The 17,673-nt window shown below is 36.2% G+C and overlaps 1 protein-coding gene across 1 annotated transcript in view; it reads right to left on the bottom strand.

The window, feature by feature from the left end:
• The window catches only part of LRP1B (LDL receptor related protein 1B), a 2,209,913-nt gene that overhangs the window by 670,423 nt on the left and 1,521,817 nt on the right, over positions 1–17,673 (bottom strand). The window lies entirely within an intron of this gene.

Genomic DNA, 17,673 nt, shown 5'->3' with positions numbered 1-17,673 from the left:
GACAAAACAATGATAGTTTACCAAGCAAAGCTGAGGACCTTTAGTTCCTTTTCAAGGGTTATAGATAAAAATCTGAGCCATATCCTATGAGCTGTCTTATAGATACTGAAGCCCCCACCAAGTGGAAGAAGTTAACTACATGATGACCAGCCTGTAGCCATGACACAATGCAGAGAACTGACCTCAAGGAAATGAGGAAAAAAAAAAATGACCCTAAAACTAAAGATTAACTGTACTTAAGATAACACAGGTCAAACCACTGCATGACCAATTTCAAGATGGTTGTCAGAGCTGAGTGTGCTGTTTCTGCAAGTAACCCACTCCCTCCAACAATAAAAGCTCCTGTCCACCAATTGTCAATGGAGGTGACTTGGCCTTTGGACAGAATCCACCCACCCCACACTCTCTGCCATTGCTGGCATCCAAAATAAAGGACATTTTTCTTCCCACAAACCTTGCTTCTTTATTGGCTTTTGATGAGTGAGCAGTCAGACTTCATGTTCGGTTTTAAGAGACAGAGAGAGATCACATTCATATAACTTTACAACATATTTTTATAATTGTTCTACTTTATTATTAGTTACTATGGTTAATCTCCTTCTATGCCTAATTTATAAGTTAAACTTTATCATAGGGAAAAATTTAGTACTATTCAATGTTTCTATATTGTATATAGGATTTGGTACTATTCTCAGTTTCAGGCATCCACTGGGAGTCTTGGAATGTATTCTCCAAGGATAAGCAGGATTACTGTAGTCAAGGACTCAGGGCTGATTGTTTAGGCTCAGTTTAAATGAATAATGCTACAAGATCATGACATGATTCCAAGTTATTTTCTATGTTCCAACATCAGATAATACCTACAGAATATGGGCAGACTTTTGGAATGAACTCTTTAATTCTTTTGCTTCATTCTCTACCTTCATTTTCTAACTAAAATATTGCTATAATTATATTAACTTAAAATTATATCATAAGTCTAAAGTATACTAAATCTTTTCCCACTCTAAACACTTACTATTTCTTATTTTTAAATAAAGGGAGACATGGGACAACATAAAATAGTTATATCTCTACTCCAAAGAATCATACATTTTCACACTTATTCTTATTTTAATGCCATGAACATGAACATTATAATTTTACTGAAATTGATTCCAAAAAAGTTAACCTTTAGTAGTTTACAAAAAGATTAAAAGTCACTATTTAATGTTTTTAAGTACAGTAAAGCTGAAATGATTTAATTATTCCATTTATGTTAATGAAACCATTCTCTGATCACTAATTATAATCTAGTTAAAAAAAATAGTACTTGATGTACTTTGGAATTGTAGTATTTATCCATTCTGTAAGGTAATTAGCATTAAGAAGAGTAACATATTGGAACACAGCAATTTAAGGTGACAAAAATTGCTGGAATAAAATCTCATATAGTCCTTTGGAGAGTTCTCACAGTACTTTTATCGAAAATTTTGATGGGCTATTAGTTTTCATTAATGGTAGCTCGAGTACTTAGAGAAGACAACTATGTGCTATACTTAGTACTGGGCAAATTGCCTGGATATATTTCATATATTACTGTTACTTTAATGAATAGTATTAAGGCAATTAGAAGACTGATGACTTAGAAAATTTAGGTGGTGTATTTGAAGTTCTTTGAACTAAGTGACTACTCACTGTACACTAAAAAGTAAATTATCCCTTTTGAAAAAGTATGATTTGAAAAGAGAATCACTTAAAATACATAGCATAATTATAGTACATTTAAAATAGACTGATTGTATATATTGAATTGCAGAGAGAAATGCAATATAACAATTAAATCATTGCATCTTTTGCTGAAAAGTGTCTATAAATATGATTTTGAAGTAAATATCAATTAAATCTTTTAAAATAATATGCTATTTGGCCAGCTTTTCATCATCTGTATTTTCTGAAGTAGAACATGCTTACATAATTCAGGTATAGACATGACAATACTAATTATATAAATATCTATTATAGTTGCACTGATTATCATTCATATACCCAAGAGAATTAACATTTTTTCAATCCTTGTGAGAGAAGCAATTATTTTTTCTGATCTGTTTTAAAAATTCTTCATTAAAATAACCATTCTCAAGCATTATATTCCATGTTTCACAAATATTGTGAATATTTTCTACTGAGTAATATTTTATAAAGGAATATTCTGGTGTCTAGATTTTAATATCTCAAAAAACTCAAGCTTTTTTTTAAAGAATATGTCAACAATTTTTCTAAATTGAGATAATTTTAACTGGCATGATATAATTTAATAAACATGTAAATATTCAAGCTTTTAATTTTAGAACATTTGAAATTAAAGCAACAAACTATAAGTTCTACAAAGTTAAGTTTGTTCTAAATAACTATAATTAATTTCTTCATGTGACTGATTTATGGTTATTTCTATAAACATTAACCATAACAGCTTGAAATAATCATATTTACTAGAAGTTTCTCTTCTTTCTTATTAAAATGCATAATCATTAATAGCAACTTTGTATAAAATAAACTGGAAATAAAGCAAAACACATGGGGCAGAACTAATTTCATCATCATTAAGAATTTCAACACACGCAAACTAAAAGCTTCCCTTTAGAGAAATAAAGTTAATGTAGATGACTACTTTTAGCTTATATACATAAATTAACTATATATCCTATTTTACTAGACTAGTTTAATAGCAGCATTAAAATTACACACACACACCAGGAATTTTTTAAACATAACAAAAGCTCCATTGAGGAGGAGAGTGAGGTGAATACCTAGAGCATTAAAACAAGCAAAACAAAAATAAAAACAAAAACTCATCTAAAAGCAAAAAGTATTTGAAAATATGATCTATAGCAAATTTGATTTCCTGTTTTCTCTGTCTGCCTCAGAAGTTCTTCCCCCAAAGTACCTAAATGACTCACTCCTTCACTTCCCGCAGATTCTTGCTTAGCTGCCATTTCCCATTGAAAACTTGCCGTGACCTCTATACATAAAATTGCAATTTTTCAGGTTCCTTTTTCCCAAATCAATTCTGCATTCCCCGTTCTTATGCCTGGGTTGAATTTTCTCCATTAGTATCTTTTACCACTTGACAAACTTTATTTTACTTGAGTATTTGCTTTTATAGCTGGCCCTTGGAAAACTCAGGAGCACTGCACCCTCCTGGAAGTTAAAAATCGAAGTATAACTTATAGTCAGCTTTCTGACTATGTTCTCCCTCTTTATCTGCATCCAAGATTTCAACCAAATGCATATCTATTATAGTAAATACTGTAGCATTTACTATGGAAAAAGAAATCTCTGTATAAGTAGATTCATGCAGAGCAAACCCATGTTGTTGAAGTGTCAAGTGCACACTGTTTTCCCACACTAGGAATACTGACCCTTTAGTAATGGAAGTGTTACATGCTTCATGCCCTGCTGTTTGCCTAGCACCTACAAGGTGCCCCGCTCAAAACAGTCACTTGATAAATGGTTGAATTGGTAAATGAATCAAAATTGGGACAGATAAGTATGCTCTCTGTATTATGATATAATATATAAGTATAAATAGAAACATGAGAAGCAAATGCTGATTCTTTTTCGTTAAGTTACATTAAAGGAAAGAAAGAAAACATGAAAGAACTATATATCCCCTCCTTTCTCTGCCATCTATCCGTATCTTTCACTCCAAGACAATTTCATACCAGCAGCTGTTACAAACACCACGTGTTTGTTTTTATGTATATATTTTTAAGGCTCTCTATTTTAATCAAAAACTGTGATAATAGGCCTACAGTCACAATATCAGGTTTCGTACAGGTGCTTGTTCTCTGAGGATCAGGAGTCTTTTTGGTATGAGCAAGTTTCTGAAATTCAGCTCTATTGACATTTTGGGCTGAACAGTTCCTTGTTATGGAGGATTCTACTGAGTCTTGTAGTTTGTTTACTAGTATTTCTGTTTTTCACCCCACTTCCCTGGTGGCTCAAGTGGTAAAGAGTCCGCCTGCAATGCAGGAGACCTGGGTTCAACCCCTGGGTTGGGAATATCACCTGGAGCAGGGCATGGTAACTCACTTCAGCATTCCTGCCTGGAGAATCCGCATCGACAGAGGAGCCTGGTGGGTTGTAGTCCATGGGGTCACAAAGAGTTGGACACAACGCAGCGACTAAGCACAGCACAAAATATTAGTAGAAACCCTTTCTTATCAGCAACTGTGACCTCAATGTTTTCCAACACTGACAAATGTTCCCTAGTAGACAAAATCACCTTGGGTTTGAGAATCACTGGCATAGTGAGAAGAAATAAAACTCTGGAGGTAGACAGAATTATGTTAGAGATCCAGCTTTGACCTTGAACCACCCACATTATTTTCAGAGGCAACACCGCAGTTTCAATATCTCTTTTGCATGGTTGCTGTGTCTATAAGCACTAATGTGTAAATTTAGAGAGTAGATGCTCTCTGAACAATACTTACTGAGATAAACAGTGAAGCATAAAAAGCATATGATTTAAAAAATATATCTAAATTTTTAAAATAAATGCATGTGTGTGTGTCTGCATGCTAAGTAGCTTGAGTTGTGCCTGACTGTGACCCTATGGACTAGGGCCCACCAGGTCCTCTGTCCTTGAGATTCTCCCAGCAAGAATGATGGAGTGAGTTGCCATGCCCTCCTCCAGGGGATCTTCCCCACTGAGGGACTGAACCTGTGTCCCTTATGTCTGCTACATTTGGCAGGTGCGTTCTTTACCACTAGTGCCACCTGGGAAAATAAATGCATAAGTGTGAAAAAAATTGGAGCATTCCGTATAACTTTTTTGAATGTAACTATTTTCAATTAAAAATGTATTCTAGAGAGTAGTACAAATCAATATATAGATTTAATTCATTTTTAAGAGCTGCATAATATTTCATTTTATATGAACATTTCGTGATTCATTTTGCTAGTCCTTTACTATGAGGGTTTGTTCCCCCAGACATCTAATTACAAGTACCACTACAAAGTATATGCTTACATACATCTCAGTGCACATATATCCTAGTGTAACTAGAGCTACAAGACAAATTTCTGGAAGAAACACAAGCTTTAAAGATGAAAAGTCATGGATTAGAAAGCTTGCTACACTATTTATTAACCAGGTAATGGTGAGTGATTAATTTATGCTACTGAACCTCGGCTGGGAGCTCTGGAGTAAGCAGTGTTAATGGTATCTCTCTCAGGGGACTGCTGTGAGAATTGCATGAGTTACAATTTGTAAATTAAATACTAGAATGCTTTATTTATTTAGACCATCAATTACTATCATTAAAGAGAATAATGCTGGTAGGCCCAGCTGTGAGAGACCACCTTTAAGAGCTAAAGTTTTTGTTTTGTTTGTTCTAGAACTCTATCACTTGTGTGTGCTTTGGCATAATTTTTTTTTTTCTTCTTCTTCCATCAAGGTGTTTAGTTCCCTTGACAACAAGCATTACTCAATACAGCACTTCTTTTCTTGCTTTTCTACATACATATGTATATAGAGTATGTGTCAGAAATGATTATGTTTACACACTTATGTTATTCATTTTCTTCCCTTTTCAATTCAAACCCTTATATTTGAAAGTATTTTCTTTTCACATTTATTTCAATATATATTTAAATTGGATAATATATATGGTTGTGATCATTCTGCATAAATATTTGCCTGTTCTGATTGAAAATATATTTTGATTGCTGTGGCACAAGTTTGGTGTGTATATGGTCATTGTTTTATTTATTCATACATATTACTGCTACTTAGTGGATGTACTCAGTGCAAAGCATCTTGTTGTGTGTCCTGAATAATGCATATATGAATAAAATTTGGTCCCAAATTATGGAGAAATGAGACATGTTAGCTCATTAGGAAACACAAAATTTCATCACTTCTGAAAAATACAATGGGGCTCTAAGGAAAAAATTTTAAATACTGAAATATAATTAAAGTAGGACTTGAAGTGAATCCCAAAGGAAATAAACCCTGAATATTCATTGGGAGGACTGATGCTGAGGCCCCAATACTTTGGCCACCTGATATGAAGAGCTGACTCACTGGAAAAGACCCTAATGCTGGGAAAGATTGAGGGAAGGAGGATAAGGGGGCAACAAAGGACGAGATGGTTAGATAGCATCACCAACTCAATGGACATGAGTTTGAGCAAACTCCAGAGATAGTGGAGGACAGAGGACCCTGGGTGCTTCAGTCCATGGAGTCACAAAGAGACTGGCACCACTTCCTGAGGGAACAACAATAGTTGAAGTAGGCTTTGGAGGGCCTGTAGCCTGCCAGCCTCCTCCATCCATGGGATTCTCCAGGCAAGAATATTGGAGTGGGTTGTTGACATTTCCTTCTCCATTTCACCCATTAGGGTGGCTGATAAATATGAAAGGCAGCCAAAGAATAAGACAAATAGAAATAAATAGGCCAAGATCAGATACAGGAAAATAATTTGCCTTGATGCATTGCAACTGAAGGGTAGGGGAGGACTGAATGAAAAGCAGAGTTATGACAGGGAAGGCTCTTCCTGGTAGTGGAAACAGCCCTTGGCATGAGTCAGGATCTCTCAGCTTCAGTTTCAGAGGATTGGGTTTTCACAAATCTTCTTGACCCTGTTTCTTTATCTGTAAGGTGGGATGAATAATGCTTTGGGTTTTAACAAAACTTATTGATCCTTAAATTTCTTTTATCTATAAGGTGGCACTAGCAGTAAAGAACCTGCCTGTCGATGCAGGAGACATCAGAAACACATGTTTGATCCTTGGGTCAGGAAGACTCCCTGGAAGAGGGCATGGCAACACACTCTAGTATTCTTGCCTGGAGAATTCCAAGAACAGAGGAGCCTGGGGGGCTACAAGTCCATAGGGTGGCAAAGAGTTGGATATGACTGAAGCAACTCAGCACACATAAGGTAAACTAATAATGTTGTGACAAACAGCTTCTGGTGAATGAAAAGGAGAAAAAAAATGAGCATTTCAGAGTAAGTTCTGAGTGAGTATTCCAGCCTCTGAAATATTATGACCCAGGGAGGGGGTGCCACAGCAGGTCTGAACTTTGCAGGTCTTAATAGCTTGGGGACCAGAGATATGAAGAGTGGAAAGAAGTTAAAGAGTTGTAGTAGCCTAAATAAAATGTTAGTGAGTATCTAACTAGACTCTGAAAGCAAAACAAATAAAGGGGCAGAGCTATCATATATAAAAGGAAACCTAGCAATCTAAAGATCAGCCACAGGTTGGGGGAAGAAATTCATAAGTAGTAAGAACCCCTTGGAACTAAGTTTCAGCTTCTTTTCACATTCAGAGGGAGTGAAATATTCGGTAAGCTTTGATTTAAAAAAAAAAAAGGAAAAAACTGCCCTTGAAAACATGTGAAGTGGACTTGCCTTGCACAAAACAGAGGAAATGACTTCTTAAGGTAGACTATTAAAGTCAAGAATTTGCAAGTTATCAGACCCACCACCTTGTCATATAACATAGAATCCTTTCAGACTAGATTTCAGCGTGAATCTGCAAGTGCTCTGTCTAAGGATCTTAACAAGACTAAATGCACCAGACTCACAGCCTGTCACTTGCTATCATTTATAATGTTTCGTCGATGCCATGACAGTTTGCTACAATAATTCATCTCAAGAAATAAAGTAGAAAAAAAAAGTTTTGATGATTTCTCTGTACCAGTTTTACTTGATTGATTATTGTATATACACTTTTTACATTTCTATTTTTATTTATAGAGTGTATTTTAGATCTGAGGCAATTTACAAGTATGCAAACTGAGGGCTAGGTTATGCTTTATTTTTAATAAATTGTAACATATTATCATACCAAATATAATTCTGAAAAGAAAACAGAATCAAATAATGAAAGTATACCACAGAAATTAGCAGTGCAAACCTGTGTTAGTGTATGTAGAGCCTAAATTTTTTGCCATTAAGCTTAGAGGCTTTTTTTTTTTTTTTTTTTTTCAGTCAGCAAAGAGACTAGATGATTGTGCTTTGTTGTAGAAGCTCCAGTGGGAACACTCAAATCATTTAATCCCCAAAAATATTTACACTGTATTTTCAAGCAAATAGATATGTCCTTCTCTGTTATTCAGCTGGTTCTGCAAGCATTTAATCTGACAACCTTGGTTTCCCATTGCAAATTATCCATGCACTGGGAATTTTCACAGCAACTATTATGATGACTTTGATTTTGTAAAGTGAACTTCTGGAAACTATGAACAGATGTCTTTAAGGGCTACATTTAGTAAAGACTTTCAAGGGCTCCCTAAAGGGCAAATGATTATTTTGTTAACACTGCTTTAAAATAAAAGTGTTCATAGCCAAATTGAGAGAAGCTAACATTTTATTCACTACAGGACTGAGTTTGTTTCTGATAAGACAGTGAAAATGCACTCTCCCCCCTGAAGGATCCTTTTTCTCCTCCCTGATTGATTCTAACAGTAGCCAAAATTCAATGTCCTTCTAATATTTACATATTAAGCTTATTCTTACAAATTGCTACTTGAAACAGATCAATAATATAATATATTTCAACTATAGTTGGTAGCACATAAAACTTCAACTGAGAGGGTTTAAGTATCCACAGAAAATGTGTAGCTTTATTTACTTATTTATTTGGCCTTTACTGTTATTCAAAGTTTCTTTTATTATAAAGATAAGTTTGCCAGTTTATTCAAATGATGCTAAGAATCAGATGATTGTTGAAGATAGTTACTTCAGATCAGATCAGTTGCTCAATCATGTCCAACTCTTTGCGACCCCATGAATCGCAGCACACCAGGCCTCCCTATCCATCACCAACTCCTGGAGTTCACTCAGACTCACGTCCATCGAGTCAGTGATGCCATCCAGCCATCTCATCCTCTGTCGTCCCCTTCTCCTCCTGCCCCCAATCCCTCCCAGCATCAGAGTCTTTTGCAATGAGTCAACTCTTCGCATGAGGTGGCCAAAGTACTGGAGTTTCAGCTATCATTCCTTCCAAAGAAATCCCAGGGCTGATCTACTTTAGAATGGACTGGTTGGATCTCCTTGCAGTCCAAGGGACTCTCAAGAGTCTTCTCCAACACCACAGTTCAAAAGCATCAATTCTTAGGTGCTCAGCCTTCTTCACAGTCCAACTCTCACATCCATACATGATCACAGGAAAAACTATAGCCTTGACTAGACGAACCTTTGTTGGCAAAGTAATGTCTCTGCTTTTCAATATGCCATCTACGTTGGTCATAACTTTCCTTCCAAGGAGTAAGCGTCTTTTAATTTCATGGCTGCAGTCACCATCTGTATTGATTTTGGAGCCCAGAAAAATAAAGTCTGACACTGTTTCCACTGTTTCCCCATCTATTTCCCATGAAGTGGTGGGACCAGATGTCATGATCTTCCTTTTCTGAATGTTGAGCTTTAAGCCAACTTTTTCACTCTCCACTTTCACTTTCGGTATTTATAAAAAGTAGAAGCCTATTTTAAAACAACTAATTTGAGTAATCCTAGGTTGTAAACATCCACCAAATTCTCAACTAAAGACAAATTGAATAATTTTGCCCAACTTCTAAAAGATTAATATGAATTGTGATTTAACATAACTTTACACATTAATTTTATTTTTAGCCACAATTTTATTGCTTCTGGTGTATTACTTCAACTTAGATAATGGTTAATTTTAAACAATTTCCTGCACCCTGGGTTAATCTGTTAGTGATAAAATCATACAAGTTTTTAAAATTTTGTAGATCTTATGGTCAAAGCTCATATTTTTGCAGAATAGAAAATTAAGCGTAGAAATCAGTAGTTGTCCCATATCCACTGCTGGTTAGTAAATATTAAGAACAGGAATCTAAAGTACATTTCTTCAACTGACAAAGTAACTTTAATGATCTGGAAGGACTTCCCAGGGGGCGCTAGTGGTAAATGACCTACCTGCCAATGCAGGAAACATAAGAGAGGGGGGTTCAATCCCTGGGAACATACCCTGGAGGAGGAAATGGCAACCCACTTCAGTATCCCAATGGACAGAGAAACCTGACAAACTATAGTCGATAGGGTCACAGAGTCAGACATGACTAAAGTGACTTAGAAGGCACAAAAATGAAAGTGAAAGTCACACAGTTGTGTCCAGCTCTTTGCAACCCCGTGGACTATAGACAAGGTAACATTTAATTCTGAAAGTCTATGATTTAGAATTTCCCTGGTGGTCCAGTGGTTAAGACTGCATTCCCAATGCAAGGGGCCTGGGTTGGATCCCTGATCAAGGGGTTAGATCCCACATGCTGCAACTTAGACCTGGTACAACCAAATATATAAACAAATATTTGAAAAAAAAAAACTGTCTGATTTAAACACATAAAGAATGCTACTAATATATACACACACACACACACACACATATGTGTGTGTATGCACTCATGCATGCATGTGCACATGCGTGCTAAGTCACTTTAGTCATGTCTGAATCCATGTGACCCTGTGGACTGTAGCCCTCCAGACTCCTCTGTCCATGTGATTCTCCAGGCAAGAATACTGGAGTGGGTTGCCATGCCCTCCTCCAGGGAATATTTCTGATTCAAGAATTGGATCCTCATGTCTTACATCTCCTGCATTGGCAGACAGGTTCTTTAGCAACATACACATACACACTTCTTGACATTCAAGAAGAATTTGCCATGTTAACTTTGGAATTCCTATCTATAAATACCATGGTAAATACAATTTCCAAAGATCATATTGTACCACAAAATGAAACTAAAAAAGTAGATGTATGCTTGAATCTCAATGGGAATACTTTATATGCAATGGAGTAACATATGAGCTAATGAATAAAAAGCTCACTGAGTGTCAGCATGGGGTGGAGGTTTAAATTCAAAGTCACACCTCTTGTAGTGTCTAGGACTCGAACTCTTGCCCAAGCAAAACTTGACAAATTACTACATGACATGTTTGAATGGACTATATAAACATCACCTATGATTGAATAAGATGCTGACCATTAAATAAAAAAATATCAAGGATTTTCTATTCAGACATACAAATTTTGTCAAGTTTGCTTGAATAATTCCTGTGTCCTCATTTTAGGGCTTCCTTGGTGGCTCAGATGGTAAAGAATCTGCCTGCAATGCTGGAGACCTGGGTTCGATCCCTGGGTTGGGAAATCCCCTTGAGGAGGGCATGGCAACCCACTCCAATATTCTTGCCTGCCGCTGCTGCTGCTAAGTCACTTCAGTCGTGTCTGACTCTATGTGATCCCGTAGATGGCAGCCCACCAGGCTCCCCCATCCCTGGGATTCTCCAGGTAAGAACACTGGAGTGGGTTGCCATTTCCGTCTCCAATGCATGAAAGTGAAAAGTGAAGGTCAAGTTGCTCAGTCGTGTCTGACTCTTAGCGACCTCATGGACTGCAGCCTACCAGGCTTCTCCGTCCATGGGATTTTCCAAGCAAGAGTATTGGAGTAGGGTGCCATTGCCTTCTCCAAATATTCTTGCCTAGAGAATCCCAATGGATAGAGGAGACTGATTTCTACAGTCCATGCGGTTGTAAAGAGTTGGACATGACTAAGTGACTGAGCACAGAACAGCCTCACTTCTATTTTAAATCTGTAGTCCATTTGCCCCAGGTCTTTCCTGACTCATCCTGAATGTATAAAATACAGCTAAGTTAACATCCTGCTCTTTCCTGAATTCCATCTTAATTTTCTCCAAATATTATTAAGCCTATTTCTGGCAGTACATTTATTTCACTTGTGTATTTTCCTTTAAATCCATGAACTGATTTTTCTAACTTTCTCTTCAGTGTGGATAAAATATATGCAGTCTGCTCTCAAACTGCATACACTGTCAGTGAAGAGGAACAGTATGTTAAATATAATCCATAAATAAGTCACTAACTCTAATTTTAATCAATAGTTTAACCTCTTTCTCCTCATAAAGGCACTTAAGAGTGAATAGGAACTTGATTAATTTGTGGTTACCTCACTGTATCCTGCAGACATTAATGATCACGAAAATGCCAAAAATTATGAGAAAAGGGTGAATAAAAACAAACAAAAAAGTTCTATATCTGAGAACTAGCTAGTCAATAGTTGAATATAACATACTGACTGTACACTATTTGGAAACATAAACCTTTTGAAAATCATGTCGAAAATGTTTTAGAGTAAACTTATATCATGGAACTGAAGTATATTTATAAAAGAAAATTCTTTTAAAAATTACTGTTAAATACTGAGAAAAATTATCTAAGAAAAATAAGAAGTAGACATAATTTTAGAGCTATTAGCTATTGTTTTTGAAAGCAAAAACTATTATATTTATTGTGTACATGTATGCTCAGGCACATACAAGTACAATCCTTTCAATCCTATACATGTACAATCTTTTCAATCCTATAGACTGTAGCCCACCAAACTCCTCTGTCCATGGGATTCTACAAGCAAGAATATTAGAGTGGGCTGTCATTTCCTCCTCAAAGGAACATTCCTGACCCAGAGATTGAAGCTGCCTCTCTTGCATCTCCTGCATTGGCAGAGGGATTCTTTACTATTGTGCCACCTGGGAAGCCCATTATATTTGTTAGCTCTGGTATCTGGGAAAAGACAATTGACAAAGTCATTTTTTTTTTTTAAATGGGAAAGAATTTGATGTCCAAAGTTTTAGGCTAGGTCAGCTTATATTTGGTAACTGGGAAAGTATTTTAGTGAGTTTGGCTGCTTTAACAAATACTATAGATTGGGTAACTTAAATAACAGATATTTATTTCTCACAGTTCTGGGGGCTGGAAGTCCAAGATCAGGATGCCAGCACTTTCTTGCTGTATTCTCACACTGTAGAGAGAGATAGTGAGTCTAGCTCTCTGGTCTTTTTGAAGGACACTAATTCCATCATAGAAGCTCTAATGGCATGACCTAGTTACTTCCCTAATACCTTCATATTAGGGCTTCAACATATAAATTAGGGGGAATGCAAACATTCAGTCCAGAGCAAAAGGTAATAGAAGTTAAATAGCCATGGTACACAATGTGTAAATCACTTCAGACTCACTGGAGAAAAAGTGAATCACAAACAACATTGCATTTGAACCATGGCTAACTCCAGGAAATGGCAACCCACTCCAGTATTCTTGCCTGGAGAATCCCAGGGACGGGGGACCCTGGTGGGCTGCCGTCTATGGGGTCGCACAGAGTCGGACACGACTGAAGTGACTTAGCTTAGCAATCACCTGGTAAATTATCAGAATCCCCCATGAAGATTTGATATTATTAAATTATTTAAAAAGATCTTTTTTCAGAACAAAAATTTTAAAATATAACATAAAAGTTGAAAACCAAAGGAACAACTGAAACAGTTTTTGTTGGTTCATATGGCATTACTCACTCTTCTTGGGCATTCAACCTAAACCTAAATTTTTATTCTTACTCATATACTTTTATATCTCTTTCCCCTGATTTTTTTTTTCTTTTTTGGCCCTTAACAGTTACCTATAATTCTATGGGTTTTCTACCCTACTTATTGTCTGTCTTCCTTGCTTTTCTGCAAGTTTGATGAAGTCAGGAGTCTTACTACCATATATAACAGTGCCTGCTACATGGTAGGCACTAATAAATATTTGTTAAAAGAATTAATAGAAATGAATATCCACTGATATTAGGATATAAATTCGACATCCAGAAATTACATTTCTTTGTCAAAAATGAAGTAACTCAAATAAAAGGTTGACCTCACATTCATGTTTTTTATCTATATGTGCCTCAGGCAAAATACAGTCTGGTTGAATAAGACCATGAAAGCCTTGTAGGAAATCATGTCCTGCTCACTAGAAGAGGAACCCTTTCTCCCCTGTAAAATAAATCAGCTCTACCAGATTATTATTTTTTTTTTCTACAAGCCCCCTCTAACAGTATACTACTACTAAGTCACTTCAGTTGTGTCCGACTCTCTGTGACCCCATAGACGGCAGCCCACCAGGCTCTCCCGTCCCTGGGATTCTCCAGGCAAGAACACTGGAGTGGGTTGCCATTTCCTTCTCCAATGCATGAAAGTGAAAAGTGAAAGTGAAGTTGTTCATTCATGTCCGACTCTTCGGGACCCCATGGACTGCAGCCTACCAGGCTCCTCCGTCCATGGGATTTTCCAGGCAAGAGTACTGGAGTGGGGTATAGATGGGCATTAACTGTCTTAATTCCATCCTCTTCACTCTACAATTCAAAGTCATTAATATAAAAGATGACAGAAAGAAGGTGTGGTAAATATATACAATGGAATATTAACTCAATCATTTAAAAAAATGAACTAATGCCATTTGCAGCAACATGGATGGACGTAGAGATTGCCATACTAAGTGAAGTAAGTCAGACAGAGGAAGAAGATATATGCTTATATCCATTATATGCAGAATCTGAAAAGAAAGGATAAAATTGAACTTATTTACACAACAGACTCACAGAGAATGAACTTATGGTTACCAGGGGGAAAAGATTAGGGATATTTAAAATGGATAACCAACAACGACCTACTTATAGCACAGGGAACTCTGCACAATAGTATGTGGCAGCCTGAATGGGAAGGAAATTTGGGGAAGAATGGACATATGTATAATATATGGCTGAGTCCTTCTGCTGTCCACTTGAAACTATCAAAAAATTATTAATTGGCTATACTCCAATATAAAATAAAAATTATATAAAATCCCAAATATGTATGGGTATTACATGTTTAAATTAATGAAAATTTTAATAAAAAAGAATAATGGAACCAGAGATGGTAGCTAACTGGTGCCTCTGAGCTGAATCAAACACATAGAGGATTGTTATAGTAATATTTTTGTTATTATTTGGAGTTAGTTTTTTGGTTTGTAGGGTGTTATCCTTCACAATTAGTTTATACAGTATGTTGGCCTGCATGGTATTTTTTTTAATGTGATTATGGACTAACATTAAAAATTGTGAGATAAAAAAATTATGGATTTCTTGCTTCTTGTGAAAAATGAAAGATCTGGCACAACTGGTTAACATTCCTTATGGCAAAAATTAGTGGAACTGAGAGGTGTTCTACCTCAAGTGGTCCATTAGCTCTCTCCAGTTTTATAACCCTTCATGCCATTCTCAAGTCTAGATATTGAAGCCTAGACTCAGTTGCTACTTACTAACATGTTGTGCTACCACGTTATTATACCTGTTATTCATAACTTGCCTCTCTCTATTAAATAAGTATTTGAGTCTGTGAATCTGTTCATCATTAATGAACGAGCTCTATGGATGGAACGACATATGAATTAGTTATCTGTTGCTGTGTAACAAGTTAACCCCAAAACTTAGGATCTTAAAACAGTAAATGTTTATTTTTTCACATGGTTTCTATGGATCCAGAATCTGGGAGCCACTGGAGGAGCCTGGTAGGCTGCAGTCCATGGGGTCGCTAAGAGTCGGACACGACTGAGCGACTTCACTTTCACTTTTCACTTTCATGCATTGGAGGAGGAAATGGCAACCCACTCCAGTATTCTTGCCTGGAAAATCCCAGGGACGGGGGAGCCTGGTGGGTTGCCGTCTATGGGGTCGCACAGAGTTGGACACAACTAAAGCAACTTAGCAGCAGCAGCAGCATGTGAGTGGCTGGTGCTGGTTTGGAATCTCTCCTGAGGTTGCTGTAATATATTGGCTTTGGATGTAGTCAGCTGAAATCTTGACTGTGCTGAGGGCTTCAAGAAGACTCCCTCATATGGCTGTTGGCTAGAGGTCTCAGTTCCTTGCTATATGAACTTCCCCAGAAGACTGCTTGTGGAGCCTCACAACATGTCCCCTGGCTTTGCCCAAAGTTAGTGACCCACGAGATAGAGGGCAAGAAGGAAGGCTCGTGATTTTTATGATCTCATCTCCAAAGTCACACACCATCACATCAGCCTTATTTTATTCATTAGACGTGAGCAACTAAGTCCAGCCCACACTCAAGGGGAGAGAAGTTGAATTCTACCTCTTGAAAGAAGTATCAACGTCTTTGGGAGACTTAGATGTAGCAATTTTGGTCTTTGGGTCTTGCACTTCATTGACTCATCAAACAATTCCTTTATTTTAATCTAATGTCCTACTACTTTACTTGATTTAATATTTCAAAGCTTTTTTCAGTTTATTTTGTATATACCATTCCAAGTAAAACTGGGGACCCCAAAGACTTACAAGATATAATATTTGAGGTTTAAAAAAACTGAAAAATGTGTCCAAAGAGATTATTAACTCAATTTTTAGGAAAATCACTTCTAAATCTTAATGAAACACAAACTTTAAGTTACTTATCACCTAGGTAGTCTGAGGAGCTGGCATATAACCAGTCACAACATATTAATAATTTATTTGTTCCTGAATGTGCAACTTCAGAATCACTGTAGGCAAATTTCTTCTTAAACATTTGTAGCTGTAATTATCAGCAAGCCCCTGGATAGTGGTAAGGTTCTTCTTTTTTTTAACTTTTTTTATTGCCTTTTTTACATGACTATACTATTCAGTCTCAGCAGGAAGCAGGTCATCACCCTTTATACCAGCCCCAAAGAAAAAGAGTAGAGAGGCTCTGAATGAAGAAAGGGGAATCTCAACAGAAGGAAAAATTCAAGGACAAGATAGGGACCTTCGGAGAGGAGTCATTGTTCATCTGCTTCTCTATGGTGATGTCCTTTAAGCCCTCAAACTGATGATATATTTTGATATATCTAGTTGATGCACTGACAATATAGATATTAATAGGTTTTTTTAATTCATTTTTTATCTTCCAGGGTTAATCAAATTATGGTGACAGGGAGAGGTACACATATATAACCATCCACTTGTTAAAAGAAAAAAATGTTAATTTACTCAAGGTTGGTTCCTGTATGGCACTGATGTCATGTAAGATGCACACCACTGACCCAATATATACATAATGATTTCATCCGAGTTTTTTCTTTACTTTACAGCAGAAAACAAAATTGGTGTTTTTATTGTTAAAATGGACTACTGTGCCATTTTTGAGATTTTGTTCATAGCAATGAGTTCTATAAGTTTAGTATTCATTTCCTACTCACAGCAAGGTTGGTAGCAATCATGTTAGCAGAAATAAATTTTTATAAAGCCTACATTTTTCTATAAGGCAATGATTTTTATAGTATATAAATTATGTGATATGTATATACATTCACTGAAAGTCATCCCTTGAAATGTTATGACATATTTGTAACATGCTTCCTCTACTTATCAGGTTCCTTGGCTATAGTATTTGCCAGTGGCTTGATTTCATGAAGTTTATTGGAATTCAGTTTTTGAAAACATAGTATGAATGTTGTTTTGGGAATTGTTGCAGTTTATCAAACGATTTTAAGAATTTAAACGCTGCTGTTTTTATTCAGGTGATTTAAACTATGTACAAATACACAAAAATCATTTTTTTCCTCTTAATTTGATAAAGTCAAGTAATACAAACTAATCTTACTTTCTTATTGCTTTATGAGACAATTTTAAGTAAATTTCTACTCTAACCACTTGTCAGGTATAATCCTTGTGCGTTTGTGTATGTATAAAGCATTTTCGTGAAAGAATTTAAATCATTAGTCAATGATACTGTGGACTTGTTTTTTCAATTATCTGTGTATTATCCTTTATAAGCAGAGATAAGATTTTCCTTTATTTTGACAAATACCCACGGCCAT

This window comes from Bubalus bubalis, chromosome 2 (assembly GCF_019923935.1).
Source record: "Bubalus bubalis isolate 160015118507 breed Murrah chromosome 2, NDDB_SH_1, whole genome shotgun sequence".
NCBI lineage: Eukaryota > Metazoa > Chordata > Mammalia > Artiodactyla > Bovidae > Bubalus > Bubalus bubalis.
This window is presented reverse-complemented; position numbering and strand designations above follow the sequence as displayed.